We start from the raw sequence: 16,263 nt of genomic DNA, 5'->3' as shown, positions 1-16,263 counted from the left end.
GGCAGCTCAGCATCTGCTGATGCCTAAATGTGAGCCTCTAATGTCTCAGGAACAGACAACTAGCTGTGACACTTTTGCCAAGTTTTTTTGCTGATAAAATATCAAGAATATGCTCTGATCTAGATATCAACTGTAACATAGGTACACCAGAAGAAATTCTAATACACCACCTGGATAATTTTGACCCAGTTTCCATTATGGCTGTAGGCAAGTTCCTGGAATCTGTGAAGGCCACTACTTGTACACTGAATCCTTACCCATCGTGGCTGCTAAAATCACGTAAAGGACTATGTCTCTTATTAATCAGTCACTAACTCAGACGAGGTGGCCGAGTGGTTAAGGTGATGGACTGCTAATCCATTGTGCTCTGCACGCGTGGGTTCGAATCCCACCTTCGTCGTTTCATTCTTTAGGAGCTGCGGTGGCTCAAGTGGTTAAGACGCTGAACTGTGGAAGGTCAGTAGTTCAGCAGTTCGAGACCAGGGTGCCGCATGATGGAGTGAGCTCTCATCTCTAGTTCCAGCTCCTGCCAACCTAGCAGTTCGAAAGTAAGAAATTGCAAGTAGATAAATAGGTACCACTTCGGTGGGAAGGTAACAGCGTTCCAAGCGCCTTGGTGTTTAGTCATGCCGGCCACATGACCATGGAAATGTCTTTGGACAACACTGGCTCTTCGGCTTTGAAACGGAGATGAGCTCCGCAACCCTAGAGTCGGATTCGACTGGCTTTCGAGCAAGGGAACCTTTACCTTTACCTTTAACTCAGGGCACCTGCCCTTGGCCACTCAAAGAGAGGGTTATCTATCTGTTGGTGAAAAAAACATCCCTACAGAAAATGACAGGCCAGTTATTGTCTGGTCTCTAATCTTCTCTTTCTGGGCAAAATGACTGAGAGAGCAGTAGTACGTAAAATTTGTCTGTAAAGATATGTTTTTATTGTATTTTTGATAACACATAAGATGCTTTGTAATATGTTATATACATCTTTTATATTATCAGCCTTGACATAGTTAAGCATATATGTACGCTCTAATCTAATTATATACTTTACCTAGAGACATCAATTGTGATGATTTTGTAACAGTGTTAAATTCTCTAATAAAAAAAATTAAATAATAAAAGAGAGAGAGAGCAGTAGTGGATTAGCTCCAAATCTTCTTCCGTAGCACATCTGTTCTAGACCCTTTTCAGTCTGGCTTCAAGCCAGGCTTTGGGACAGAGACACCTCTACTGGCTCTAGCTGATGACCTCCATCTAAGTGTAGAAAAAGGCCAAGCCTCTTTTTTGCTCTTATTGGATTTATCTGTAGTCTTTGATACAGTAGATCATGCCATCTTGTTGAGGCACCTGGAGGCAGAAGTGGTGCCATTTCCCCTGGTAGTACACACCTGTTTTAAAAAAACAAAAACACCTTGCAACATATCAGTATACAACTGTAACACTGTTCAAATGAGGTTTTTGGGAATGAAGCCATGTCTTACAGTAGAATGATATGCTTACTTATTAAAGTTCCTTTTCTCTCTCTAATGCACTGATTGGTAATGGAACACTCCCAGCCGATCAGACAAAGGGGGATTAGTTACAATGTGGGTGTGTGTCTTTGCGCGAATGAGTGAGAGTCCTTCCCCACCCCCACTAAGCCTACATAAGTTTGCTTGGTTTTGTTTTATTTTTTTTTTAACTAAAGGCTGGGCTGTTTGGAAATGCAACCTCGGATCTAGAAAAGGTGAAACTATCTGTTGCAAAATTAACCACAGAAATGGTTCCCTCAAGGTAGAAAGGCTGACAATGAGTGCTTGAATATTATGATCCTCCCCCCCCCCCTTTTGGCCATCAACTCACAGCCAACTTATGGAAACCCCCGTAGGGTTTTGAAGGGAAGAGACAAGAGACATTCAGAGGTTGTTTGTCATTGCCTGCCTCTGCATAGTGACCCAGGACTCCCTTGGTCGTCTCTCATCTAAACATGGACAGTGGACTGGATTACTGCCTTGGCAGTACCATGGTCGGACCACTCTGCCATGAAGGCTCGTCTGAATGTTTCACCCCAACCCTGTTTTGGGTGGCAAGCCTATTTTGGCTCACCCGAGGAGTCAAATGGACCCTATGCGGCTTCAGATGGCTCTTCGGGATTCGATGCCCCTTGGCGGCTCACTAGATGAGCTAGGAGAGGATGGGCACAACCGACTCTCGACAGCCATCAATGAGATCGCTCCCTGACGCCCTCTGCACCCTCTAGGCTTGCTCCATGGTTTACCCAGGAGTTGCGGCTGATGAAGCGGGGGCTAAGACGGCTAGAGAGACAGTGGTGGCGTACTTGCGACGAAACTACAAGAACATCTTATAGGACGTTTATGAGATCCTACGAGATGGCAATCAAGGCCTCTAAGAGAGAATATTATACGGCCACGATTGAATCTGCAAGCTCATGCCCAGCCCAATTATTTAGAACGATTTGATCGATTACTACTTTGCCATTTGGCAAACCAAACGCTAGGGAATTGGACATTGGCTGTGAGGCTTTTATGAGCTACTTTGCAGATAAAGTCTTGTCGCTCTGCCGTGACCTCCCCGCCACAGTTGATACAGTCAGTGAACTCAAGGCTCCATGCACATCTTCTAGTATGGCTTTGGATCATTTCAGCCTGCTCAGTCTAGAGGAAGTTGACAAGGTGATCCTGGCTGTGTGCCCTACTACTTGCTCCCTTGACCCGTGCCCTTTGTGGCTAATTAAAGCTGGTCACGGGGGGTTTCGGGGGGCACTACGGGAGATTGTCAACAAGTCCCTTGTGGAGGGGCAGTTCCAAAGGGCTCTTAAGGAGGCAGTGGTTCTCCCTCTCTTGAGAAAGTCATCCTTGGACCCGGCCGAACTGGTGAACTACCGGCCAGTCTCCAACTTGCCCTATTTGGGCAAGATAATAGAGAAGGCTGTGGCTGTACAGTTGCAGAGTTTCTTGGGTGACGCTTCCATCTTAGATCCCTTCCAGTCTGGCTTTCGCCTAGGTCATGGGACGGAGATGGCACTGGTCGCCCAGAGGCATCTGGATTGGGGCGGATGGGCGGTGCTGTTGCTGTTAGACTTGTTGGCAGCATTCTACACAGTCAACTATCAGCTAATGGCCCACTGCCTCGCCGACAATGGGGTCCAGGGGCTGGCCTTGCAGTGGCTTGCCTCCTTTCTCCAAAGTCAGGGACAAAGGGTGGCGATGGGGGATCAACTATCCCAGAGGCACCCACTGGATTGTGGAGTGCCTCAAGGGGCAGTGTTGTCCCCAATGATCCTTAACATCTACATGCACCCCCTTGCCCAGATTGCTCGGAGGCATGGGCTGGAATGTCACCAGTATGTGGATGACACCCAGCTCTATCTGTTGTTGGGCGGTCAGTCCGACCCCAAATCAGAAGATCTAGACCGGGCGTTACAAGACGTGGCTGGTTGGCTTAGGCCAAGCTGGCTGAAACTGAATCCAATGAAGATGGAGGTCCTTTGCCTGAGTCGGGGCGAGTCCAGGGGTAGGGATCCCACTCCCAACGTTTGATGGGGCACCTTTGGTGCCAGCGCCAGAGTCTGGGAGTGCTCCTAGATGCCTCCTTAACAATGGAGGCCCAGGTAGCAGCCACTGCCTTTTAGCATCTTCGTAGCAGCCACTGCCTTTTAGCATCTTCGGCTGATTAGGCAGTTGGTTCCCTTTCTCGAACGCAACAACTTGGTAACAGCGATCCATGAAAGGGTCACCTCAAGACTGGACTACTGTAATGCTTTTTACATGGGGATGCCCTTGTCTCAAATCTGGAAGCTGTAGCTGGTGCAAAATGCTGCGGCCAGGCTGTTGATGGGACTCCCAATTCGGGAGCACATCCAGCCTGTGCTCAAGGCATTGCACTGGATGCCGACAGCATACCGAATTCGTTTCAAGGTGCTGGTTCATACCTTTAAAGCCCTTTATGGTCAGGGGCCTACATACCTTCCCTACATGTTCCCCAGAGAGCACTGCATTCAGGGGCCCAGAATCGACTGGCCCTCCTGAGTCTTAAGGAGGCCAGGCTGGTGACAGCCAGGATGCGGGCTTTCTCGGTGGCAGCTCCATCCTAGTGGAATGAGCTCCCAGAGGAGATCAGGGCCCTGCGGGACCTACTACAGTTCCGCAGGGCCTGTAAAACAGAGCTCTTCCACCAGGCTTTTGGAGCCGCCTCCACCTCTAACAACTAGGAAGAGAAGCCCTGTTGCCCTGAAACTTATAATAACAACTGTGCCAGCCACCAGAGGGACATCTGAAAGACACCTGTAGAAAATCTGTGCCGGCCAGGGGAAGAGAGAGTCGATGGTAGCCATCACGAACTCTATAATAGCAAAACTAGCACTTATTATGGAATTGTAATCTTTTAAATACTGTTTTAAATGTTTTCTTGTACTATTTAAATGTTTTCTGCTGGTTTTCTGTAAGCCACCCTGAGCCAGCCTTGGGCTGGGAGGGCGGGGTACAAATTTGAATAAATAAATAAATAAATAGAACCAGGGCCAACCCTGCTTAAGTTCTGAGATCAGACAAGATCATTAGCCTGGGCTATCCAAATCAGGGCACGATCCTGTTTAGGGATGGGCTCAAACTGGCTCACGAGCCAAAATTTGGGCTGAACTTGGGCCGGTTCGGGGCTCAGGAAGTGGTGTTCAGTGAAGCACGCACTCCCTAAACATTTACCGAACTTCAGGCTGTTTGATTCAGCTCTTTGGGGCTGTTCGGAGGTCCCTCTCCATCCGATCGAGCTCCCTTGCACAGCCCCTTTTAACAGGCTGCACAACAGAGCCCCTTTCAGTGGGAGATTCCCCTCAACACTTCCTCCTGGCCAATGCTCCCCATGGCCAGGAGAGAGATGGAAGGGAGTCCCTTCCTGGGAGATCCCCTCCCCACTTTCCCCTGGCTGCAGTGAGCCATGGCTAGGAGAAAGGTGGAAGGGAGACCCTGAGAGATCCTCTCTTCACTTTCTCCTGACTGAGGCTTGCTGCACCCAGGAGAAAGGTGGGAGACCCTTCCCAGGAGACCCCCCCTCCCCACTTTCTCCTGTGATTTGCTTTCATAAGATGACCGGTTAGGAGGGTCTGAGTGGTGCGAGAAGGGGCCCAAAGGGAATACATTGCCTAGGGTCCCCACGGGGCATCTTGGCAGCACTATCTGGAAGTCCTGAGTTACCACACAGAAAGCCCTGATTGGTTTTAGTTTATAAGCAATAATACCTTATATCATACAATTAAGGGGCTCCACGGTGGTCTGATTCCTCCAGCTCGAAACCATACCGGCACCAGGGCTCACCAAATTAATTTTGCTCCCTGAACCGTATACCTCTTAGGTTATTCCCCTCCCCATTCCCATTTCCATGTTAGGACAGCAATCCACACCTAACAGAGCACTTACAATGGACAGCCTTGCTCATACTGCCTCTCCATTATAAGAAAACATTTTGATAGGGACTTAAAATATGTGCTTTCCTCGATATTTAACCCCCTAATCTCTCTGATCACACTGATAATGAAATTAGGGAAGATTATGCAGAAATACATTTAGTATCTGCATTTTAAAAGGGGAGGATCAACACAGCACAGCATGGCTCGCTTCAAGCACGGGCCCTTTCACACTCACTTTGTACCAGTCAGTGTCTCTTCTTTGCAAGCTCTTCTCCCCAGCCACCTGCTGCTCCTCTCATCTCTTGTGCAACAGTATCTCTGGGTGACTTGCCTTCACTCCAACTTGGCACATGTTGAGCCCGGAGGGGCAACGATGCTGTTTAATGATGTTAGTTATGCCAGACACGACCTCGCTGTTTCTAGGAATAGATCTGCTCAGACATCAATTAACATCTAATTGCTGGAATTACTCTTGTTACTCTGCTATGGATGCCACAGAGATCAAACCAGACTCGTTTGCGGTTCTATTTTTAATTCGGTGGATTTGCAGCTTTTTCATCCAGCAAAATAATAATAAAATGGCACCCCATTCTGAGACGATACAGTTCAAGGATCAGAACGTTGATAGAGAAATGAAATGTACAAGACCAGAACTTAATTGTTTGTGCCAAAGGGATGGCGGCGTTGTTTTTGCAAGAACTTCCCCCTCAACCCCCTCTCTCCTCTGCACTATACGCTGTTTTCATGCTTGCCTTGTTTGTCTGTGTGATCTTTAATGCAGCGAGGGAAAGGGATTTGGAATTAATTGCTAATTCACTGAGGTAGATATTTCTTCAGTCATCAGTGGGATCACCTTCAGGAAAGTGGCTTTTATTTGTTCATTTATTTTGCAATTGCAGTATCCCATCAGGTTTAGTTATGGAATAAGAAGAAATAAAAATGTGTCTGATTGACAATAATAAGCTGAGGGATGCCAGAAGGAGAGAAAGACAGTGTGTATTCCACTGGCAGCATAACAACCCATTTTAGGTAATGCCAGTTTTCCCCCTTGTAGTCTCTCTAAGATAGGAAGGGATCCCCCATGTTATGACATCACTTCTGTTTTTTGGCTGGAAGTGACTTGTATGCTAGCACACTGCCAGCTCACCTATCTCTGCCCTCCCTATAAATGTTCCCATGGATTCCAGTCTGTAGCCTGACAACCCTACAGATTCTACTGTGGAGGCCTTGGCCTCTGTGCACTGCTTGTGGGCCATTCTGGGTGTATCTGGTTGGCCACTTTGTGAAACAGGATGCTGGACTAGGTAGGCCATTAGCTGCCCATGTTTATATAGTTCCTGGCAGCTCAGGTTAAAAAGATCTCAAGTGGGAAATCTCCACCTATGGGTTTAGGCCAGTCAGAACAGACAATACCAAAATAAAGGAGACAAAGGTTTGATTCAGTATAGTGCAACTTCATATGACTAACCCTGAAGCTCCGGAGATATTTTCAGTAGAAGGTTTTTGCTGCTGTTCTTAAGAATGAATGGTTGACGTGTCCACCTGAACAGACAGGCCCCACTATCCAAGGAAAAACAACTATGAGGAGGGTTGCCTGCTCTGGGTTGGAAAATACCTTGAGATGTTGAAGGTAAAGAGCCAGTTTGGTGTAGTGGTTAAGTGCACAGACTCTAATCTGGGAGAACCGGGTTTGATTCCCCACTCCTCCACTTGCAGCTGCTGGATGACCTGGGGCAAGCCATAGTTCTGGCACTGCTGTTCTTGAAAAAAAAGCAGTCTCTGTCAGAGCTCTCTCAGCCCCACCTACCTCACAGGGTGTCTGTTGTGGGAAGGGGGAGGGAAAGGATTTTGTAAGCCGCTCTGAGACTCCCTTGGGTAGTGAACGGCGGGATATAAATCCAATCTCTTCTTCTCTCTTCTAAAGCCTGAGGAAGGTGGGGTTTGGGGAGGGAGGGACCTCTGCGGGGTACAAATCTCATACAGTACACTTTCCAAAGCAGCCATTTTCTCCAGAGGAACTGATATCTATTAGTTACAATAGCAGTAGATCTCCAGGCCCCACCTGCAGGTTGGCAACCATTACAATGAGGTAAATTTAACTCACCCTGGGACAATTGTCACAAAATTACAACATCCTGATGCAACAGAGCAGTGGGTTTTATTCGTATGTACTGTATCTGAGCCAGCAGTTCCCCCCACTCACTTCAATGGAACAGGACATCTCAGCACATTGCTTTGGAGCAAACTAATCCAAACCTTGACTGAGATGTGTGGGAATGTTGTGTGAGCACTGGGACAACTCCAGCTCACAGTTATCCTCCAGGAAAGCTCTATTGTTGAACCAGACCTCTGAGAAGTCCACTTGTAAAACCTCTTGAACTGAATCCAGCCCTCCCATAGGCTCAGGAACGAAACATCGTGTGGGCTCTTTTGCCTTGGAGGGACAGGGCAGCCTCCTGCCCTCCACCCCAGGAGTCAGACACTTCTTTTTGACAATGCTGCTTTCTGATATGCAAACTATTTATCCGTTTGGCTCAATCCCGTCATCTACGGATTATTTGGCCACCTGCTTCCCCATGCTGGACCAGCAGTTGATACGTTTGTCTTAGTATATTTATCACAGCAATTTCTCTGGCATTCATCACTAATAAGTGGTACTTCACTATTATGAAAGACAAAATTGCCTTGTACATTTCAGTTACTAGGGGGCTTATTTGCTATTATGGCCTAACTGATTGTGTTTGTCTCTGCAGTTACTCCAGTTGATGCCATCCATCTTGTGCCTGTATGAGGCACTGCAGACACCTTTGTGTGTGTGTTAAAAGACTGAATGACTAATTTTATATCTGAAATACAAACGGTTTTCATTGCATTTATAAATGTTAATGGGAGCCTAGTATGAACTCTGGTTTTGTTGTCATCCTAATATGCACTCTCTAAAGTGAAATACAGTTCCTTGAATCCAACGAGGATTATTTGGGCATGCAAATCTGCATTCAGCACCAGACACTGAGACTTTTTCTAAATCAGGTCTGCATACATTCCATACCCCCCAGAAATGATTTGTGTGACTGGTTCTGGTCATCTGGCATGTATGAGGGAAGGTAGTAAAAAGGAAACACTGAAACTTCTGCCTTCTCACAGGTGATAGGTGCAGACATAAGAACATAAGAGAAGCCAATGCTGGATCAGGCCAATGGCCCATCCAGTCCAACACTCTGTCACACAGTGGCCAAAAATACCAGGTGCCATCAGGAGGTCCAGCAGTGGGGCCAGGACACTACAAGCCCTCCCACTGTTGCCCCCCTCCCAGAACCAAGAATACAGAGCATCACTTGCCCCAGCCTGAGAGTTCCTATCTATACCTTGTGGCTAATAGCCACTGATGGAGCTCTGCTCCATATGCTTATCTAATTCCCTCTTGAAGCTGTCCATGCTTGTAGCCGCCACCAACTCCTGTGGCAGTGAATTCCATGTGAATTCCCAGACAATATGGGCTGCCCCCATCTGGTGGGAGCATAGCATCGTGCTCCAAATAGTCCGATGCTCTTAGTTCCAGTAAAGGAGAGAGTGAATTCTTTCACATCCACTGTGTTATATAATCTAAGGTCAGAGGTCACACATGTAAAATCATGTTACTGTGTGGGAGACTAAATAAGGGAACTCCCCCCCCCTTACAGTGCATCATTAATATGATCAGTGTTCCCTCTAAGCTGAGTTAGTGTGAGCTAGGTCACATTTTTTAGCCACAGGCTCACCCATTTTTGCCTTAGCTCAGGAACGATGGCTCCAGAGCAACCTAATTTATGCGGTAATCAAATCGCCTGCTCACAACTTTAATACCAGTAGCTCATGAAGTAGAATTTTTGCTCACAAGACTCCACAGCTTAGAGGGAGCGTTGAATATGATATGCATTTTCTTTAGCATTTTTGTTTTCCCCCAGCATGTCAACAGCATTGAGAATCCTCTATGGACAAACGAATTCTCATTAGTGAAGCCTACTGCTGGAGAACTGAAAATGGACTTTCAGTCTTTGAGGACAGCATTTTGGTTTCATGTTCTGGGGGGGGGGGATCTGCATTTATGTCCCAGGGACATTTTGCCAAGTGTACTGCCTACTCCAGCAGGACATTGTGAGAGGTTATATCTGGGGTTATATGCAAACTTCCAAATGAATTCAGCTTCCACCTACAATATATAAAAGCAGGGGTCTTGTTGTAGAAAAAGAGCTGCCGGAGCTCATTAGCATAACTCATTAGCATAACTTATTTGCATATGCCACGCCCCCTGACATCACCGGAAGTGACAGAAGGCCACACCCCCTGACATCACCGGAAGTGTGTCAGAAGGCCCGGCTACTTACCCTCCTGCTTCATCCTCATTCCCAAACGGAATGAGGATCGAAGCAGAGGGCGGGGTAAAGAAGGGGGCGGGGCTTCACCACGTGACCGCCCCGCCCCCTAGAGGTTCTCTTCCGGAGCTCCGTACCTGAGAGCTCCCCCCCGACTAGAGCCCTGTATAAAAGGGATAACCAAAAGCAAAAGGTTTTAATTTATAAATTGCATTTATATCCTATCTTGAGTCATCATTAGTATCATCAGTGTTAGCACTGCTTAATGTTAGAATGTTTTATACGGTTTTAGGATTATTTAAACTGTCTATTGTGTGTTTTATTCTTTCTGTAAGCCGCCCTGAGCCGGTTCTGGCTGGGAGGGTGGGGTATAAATCTGATAATAAATAAATAAATAGGTGGTCTTCAGTGTTCCCTCTAAGCTGAGTTAGTGTGGGCTAGCTCACAGTTTTTTAGCCTCCGGCTCACAGATTTTTGTCTTAGCTCAGGAACGATGGCTCCAGAGCAACCTAATTTATGCGGTAATCAAATCGCCTGCTCACAACTTTAATGCCAGTAGCTCACGAAGTAGCATTTTTGCTCACAAGACTCCACAGCTTAGAGGGAACATTGGTGGTCTCCCACACATATACTGACTAGCATCTGCTTGGTTTCAGCCAACTTGCTGCATCATGTGCCCTCCAACTATACCCTGGGATGTTTGTGATGCATCCCTACACTATTGAATACTAGGAACCAACTACAGATGGGTTTAGCTTTAAAATAAATCTTAAATACATTCAGTTAGCAATGTTAGTCTGGTCTTTGATGAAGGAATCCTTGACTCTCAAAAGCTTGCGCTCTGGAAACCTCCTTGGTCTCTAAGGTGCTACAGGGCTTGAATCCAGCTCCTCTACTGCAGACCAACACAGACACCCACCTGATACATATTAATCTGGAACAGTAAATTAAAACAGGAGTCCAGGAGCACCTTGGAGAGTTTAAAAAGTTAACCTGACATATATAAATTCATCAGTCTTATGGAAGGACACTTTATACATCTGATGAAGTGAACTCTGTTGCACAAAAAGTTGTGCTGAACTAAATTTTGTTAGTCCTTAAGGTGCCACTGGACTTCTGGGGTTATTTTACATTTGCTTGGAAGTCCCACAGATTCCAGTGGAAATTAGACTCAGTCTACAGAAGGTATCCTAGAAGGTATCTAGGAGCTGTGGTGGCTCAAGTGGTTAAGACGCTGAACTGCAGGCTGTGGAAGGTCAGTAGTTCAGCAGTTCGAGACCCGGGTGCCGCATAATGAAGTGAGCTCCCATCTCTAGTTCCAGCTCCTGCCAACCTAGCAGTTCGAAAGCAAGAAATTGCAAGTCAATAAATAGGTACCACTTTGGTGGGAAGGTAACAGTGTTCCGTGTGCCTTGGTGTTTAGTCATGCCGGCCACATGACTACGGAAACGTCTTCGGACAGCGCTGGCTCTTCGGCTTTGAAACGGAGATGAGCACCGCAACCCTAGAGTCGGATTCGACTGGCTTTCAAGCAAGGGAACCTTTACCTTTACTTTTTGAAGAAGGTATCTAATCACATACTAAAGCTCTACCTGGACTGGACTCTTTCAGACTACAAGCCGGGAGAAAAGAGTAGCATAATTGAATGCTCCCCCCCCCCTTTTAAATCCCTATATAGAAAAATCAGATTTTGGTGGAAAGGGTTCTAGTTGACTCTCTTCCTTAACAGGCTAGAATTCTAGGAGAGGATTTCTCAGGGGTGAGAGCTCAAATGTGCACCTGCGTCCACCCACAGTGTGGGATGGGACACTTGGAACAGTTGCCACATGAGGACCTATTTGTCTTGAGAGTGCCTTACTTCAAAGTGAGCCTGCATGCAAGCCATGACCTCTTCCCTAGAGGTGAAGGAAAGGACCCATCTTAATGCCATCTTTGCATCATGGTTTCTCTGAATTAAAACGTGATCAATGGTTATGAAAAGCCATGACTGGAAAAGCAAAGATAACTACAGATAACAACTGAGCAAATCACAGGGCAAGAAGGCATCTTGTAAATAAATGTAACGACAATGGAATTACTGTCAAATCAAATTATACAAATTACAGGTCATAAACAGCCTCTCTGAAGCAGCCCAATTGATTACTCAAAATGAAATGAGAATCACCAAGAGGAAACCACCGGAATACTAAACACCTTCTTGTGAAAGAGATGTACCTCATCAACCTCCTACAGCCAGCCCCAAACTGTGAAGGTTTCTTTTCTTAGTGATGAAATAGTAAACTACTACCAAACAAATCCCTGAAATAATTTAAACTGGAGTCTTTGGGTTGAGACAATTTAGACAATTGACAGTGCAGTGGGCACCCTGGTATTAAAGATACACTCAGGGCTGGCACAGATGTAATTCCAAAGTGGAATCAATGTGGTGTTTTCTCCTGCACCTTGAACCTGGCCATCACCAGCAAAGAGACTACTTTATCTAGAGTCATCTTCTCTCACTTTCAGTCAGCTGCCTTTTCCAGCTTTTAATGTATTACATCTACATTTATTCAAAGTACATTTGTTTTTCCCTCTAAAGAGGCAAACACAAATAAGGTAAAAAATAAACCATTTAAAAAAAAACCCATCAAGCCCTGACCTGGATAGCCCAAGCAAGCCAGATCTCATCAGATCTTGGAAGCTAAGCAGGGTCGACTCTGGCAAGTCCTTGGATGGGAGACCTCCTTGAAAGACCAGAGTCGGGAGGCAGGGGCAGGCTTTATTCAGCCACCCCTCTGAATATCCTCCAGGCCCCCAGTAGGGGTCAGTCACCAGAGGTTGCCATGACATCCAGGTGCACATACGCTCACATGCGCGCACACAAACACATATGAAAAATATTTTTAAAATACCATTTTTAAAAAAATGTTAGACATTTTGCTGCAGAGCAGAGGAGAGCTTAGTGATATCACCAGCTTCCAGTCAATCAGTGTTATAAACAGGTGACTTTTGCTGCCTACACACCAAACCAGAGCTGTGCTAGTCCCAGTAGACATGGGGGTGAGAAAAGAGAAGGAATCTAAGGGTGCCAAAGCAGAAGAGCTTGCATGGTGAAGAGAGTGAGAACAAGGGTGACCTATAGGGTTCTTTTGATACCGCTTCTCTTCCTATTGACACAATTCCATGCTTCCATACCGCTCTCACACCCCCTGTACGTGCCCCTAACAGATCCATTTCAGACTAGCACTTGATTACTGATGCAGTAATGCTCCCTCCTCACATCTCTGAATCCCTTCCCAACAACAGCATGATTCTATTTGTGTTCCTCAGCTATTTGTGCCAGCATTTTCATTGCGTGGCACACAGGATTTTCATGAGCATTCTCTGGCATCACAGCTAGTGATGGGCATGAACCAGTCTGCAAACAAAGGTTCACAAAGTGAAATCCATGGCAGTTGTTCGTGGTGGTTTGTGCCAGTTTGTGAATGGATACATTTCCAGACATATTGTCTCTGCTCAATCTAAATGTTTGCCAAACTTCAAAGCAATTCAGGGGGGGGGGCTTGGAGGGTATTTAGAGGGGCATCTAGGGGAGGTCCCCTGCGACTTTGATGTCTCTAGCTTGCACAGGATCCATTCTATACACTCCTGAACCTTCTGAACCGGCGTCTGTCAACAATAGACAGATTTCCCCAGAAAGTACTTTCCTGGGGACATCTTCTTTGGGAGGCTGTAACTAGGACCCCATAAATCCAATCCTCACCATACTTGGAAGGCAGGGAGAGAAGAGTCAGCTGAAGACACCTGCTAGTTTGGTATCGTTAGCATTTCGGGGTGTGTGTGTGTGTGCTCTATCAAGTCACAAACCGAACCAGTTCGTTGAGCCCCTAAAAGTTCATGACAGTTCATGGTCTGCAAGCCGAGCACAAACCAAACTGCATTTTCCAAGTTTGCATCCACCCCTAACCACAGCAGATCAGCCAATGGGTGAGAGGGAATGTTATTTCAACAGAGGGAAGCTCAAATTCTTGCTCGTTATCTATGTACTATTCAAAGACAATAGACTTCCTTTTTAGTCTTTTAGGGGTGTTAATTGGCAAAACTACTCTGCAAATCTATGTGTTCTGTACTTTAATTTGTCATGACACTCATATCTATATGAGCACAGTACCCTAACTACTCATCCCAAGCCTGGTTTTGACTGCACTGTTAGCATATAGATGAGACCTTTTTCTTCAGCTTTCATAGAAGATAATTTTGCAGCTGCCCTAAATTGCTCCACTGTTCAACAGTTTCTGGCAGTTTCAAAGTTTTTCCTAATATTTAATCTAAATGTACCACACCACAGTTTAAATCAATTCCTTTTGTTGTTTGCTTGGCCGCACAATCATTTTCCATCTTCATTATGACACCCTTCTGTTTGAAAACTGTTATCCTTCCCTCTCTCCATCATTGCTTCATTGAGGCTGCATATACACAGTTCCTTCTCTCTCACAACACATATATTCAAGCCAAGGCTCCCAACTACTTCCTCCTGCTCCTGTGACTTCTTTTAAGAATTTTCTCCACTACCCATCACAACAAGAGCCTTGTCTGGCTTATTCCTTCTTACTCCTAATAGGTTTTATTTATGAAGGTCTGTTTCATCACGTCCAAAGGCAACACAACTACACCTCATTGTTTCTGTGACTTTGGCCTCTGCTGTAGCTATCAGATCACTATCAGATCTAGCTATCAGATCACTGTTGGCATTGCCCAGAAGCCAGGAAGAAATGCAGTGACTGAAGATAGGGATGATGTGAACTTTGCAAAAACCATGTCCATTAGGCAAACATACCACTTTGAACAGCCATCACTTCTGAGCTAAGCCTCTGATTTCTTCACAGCAACAATCATCCAACTGGAGGAACTTGCTGTGCAAGCTGTGGTGGCAGAGTTTCATTTCCCTCTGCCTTCACTAGCTGAGGAGTGATCCTGGTCTGAATAAACATCAGATTGGGTTTTTTTGTGTGTTACTTGGCTTGCCTTGAGTGGAGGAGATAACACAGGTGGACCAGCACACTGGCAGAAATACAAAGCCAAAGCAAGCAGAGTCTTTTATACAGTCCCAGGTCTGCACACAGTGAAGCAACCTGGCTTGGTGCTGTTGTTTGCAGGGTTTTTGTTTTTGTTTTGTTAGTACAAGGGTTGTATTCATACTGTTTGTTTGGGATGTGTTGGTGACTTTCCCAAGATGGTAAGATTAAAACCAATGATTGTTTATATTACAAAAATTATACATATTTGGGAGAGGAGATGTTGTTTGTTAAGCTTTTCTTCTGCCTCTGCTGACCTTGCCCTCTCATTCCTGTCCTCTCCTTTTCTTGTGATTTTCTGATGATTTGCCTTCATCTATCTTGCAGTGCGATATCTAAAAACTTATTCACTGAGATGAGTTCTTTTACAAAATGCTAACTCTAAATGGGGGTCAGTTAAAGGTTAAAGATATGGAAATAAGCACATGCATGTCAGACTCCATTTTGATTACCAGACTCCGCTGCTAACAAGCTACCTCATAAAGATGCCACACAAATGCTAGTTGCTAAAGAGAAAGCAATAACAAAATGCAACAGAAACAGAAATATTGATGAAATTCTCATGTGCTTCATGGACATGGCAACATTAATAATTCCAAGGCAAGGAATTAATTAGCTTTAGAGTTTTCCCCTCTCAGGCAAAAGACTTGTTCTTCGAAGGGCATTTCATAAAGGCACCCTGGCAGGTTGTTTACGTTTGGTTTCATCCCTTCACTGGATGGGGGGGGGGGTCACAGAGCCAATTAACAACCCTTAAACATGTGAGGATATTAAATAAACAATGACAGGCCTACTCTGTCTCCTTGCCTTGTGACCTAACTAAATGAGCAAAGTTCATAAAACCTGGATTGCTAACTAACTGACTGAAAGTTTTTCCCCCTCTGCTGTTTTTGTCAGCCTTTTGCCAGATTTACACTTACAGCTGATGATCCATAATAAATTCAGCTGAAGAAAGGAAAACTGGTATTTCCCAGTCACCTTCTTTCATAGGCTTGCCACTCACCTAAATCTCTCTTTCTGAGTCCAAGGCTGAACAAGGTGTTTAACTCACCTGCTTTTTAAAAAAAAATTGTCTTTAAAATGTATGAGACACATTATAGAGGACAAGACAGTCGCCAAGTAGTAAGTGCAGACTCAGCTGAATAAGTTTCTAAATGCAATAAATAACAAGGGGAAAGCAAAGGGCCCTGGGAGCCAGAGGCAAGCCAGTAGGCACATGTGGAAATAACCAGAGAGAGCCACGGTGGTGGTGGTGGTGGTGGTGGTGGTGGTGGTGGTGGTGGTAGTGGTGGTGGTGGTGGTGGTGGTGGTGGTGATGATAAAGAACAGTTGGATTTATACCCCGCCCTTCACTCAGAGTCTGAGCGGCTTACAATTTCCTTCCCCTCCTCTCCCCACAACAGACACCCTGTGAGGTATGTTGGGTTGAGAGAGCTCTGAAAGAACTGTGACTGACC

The 16,263-nt window shown here is 45.7% G+C and overlaps 1 non-coding gene across 1 annotated transcript; it reads left to right on the top strand.

The window, feature by feature from the left end:
• Positions 1-318: 318 nt before the first annotated feature.
• Positions 319-400, top strand: TRNAS-GCU. The gene has a single exon. It is a non-coding gene; the product is annotated as a tRNA-Ser (tRNA).
• The last annotated feature ends 15,863 nt before the right edge of the window (positions 401-16,263 follow it).

The sequence above is a fragment of the Gekko japonicus genome, unplaced genomic scaffold, assembly GCF_001447785.1.
Source record: "Gekko japonicus isolate JY-2015 unplaced genomic scaffold, Gekko_japonicus_V1.1 scaffold960, whole genome shotgun sequence".
In the NCBI taxonomy this organism is placed as follows: domain Eukaryota; kingdom Metazoa; phylum Chordata; class Lepidosauria; order Squamata; family Gekkonidae; genus Gekko; species Gekko japonicus.
Note: the sequence above shows the minus strand (reverse complement) of the source record. Positions and strands in the feature narration are given on the sequence as shown.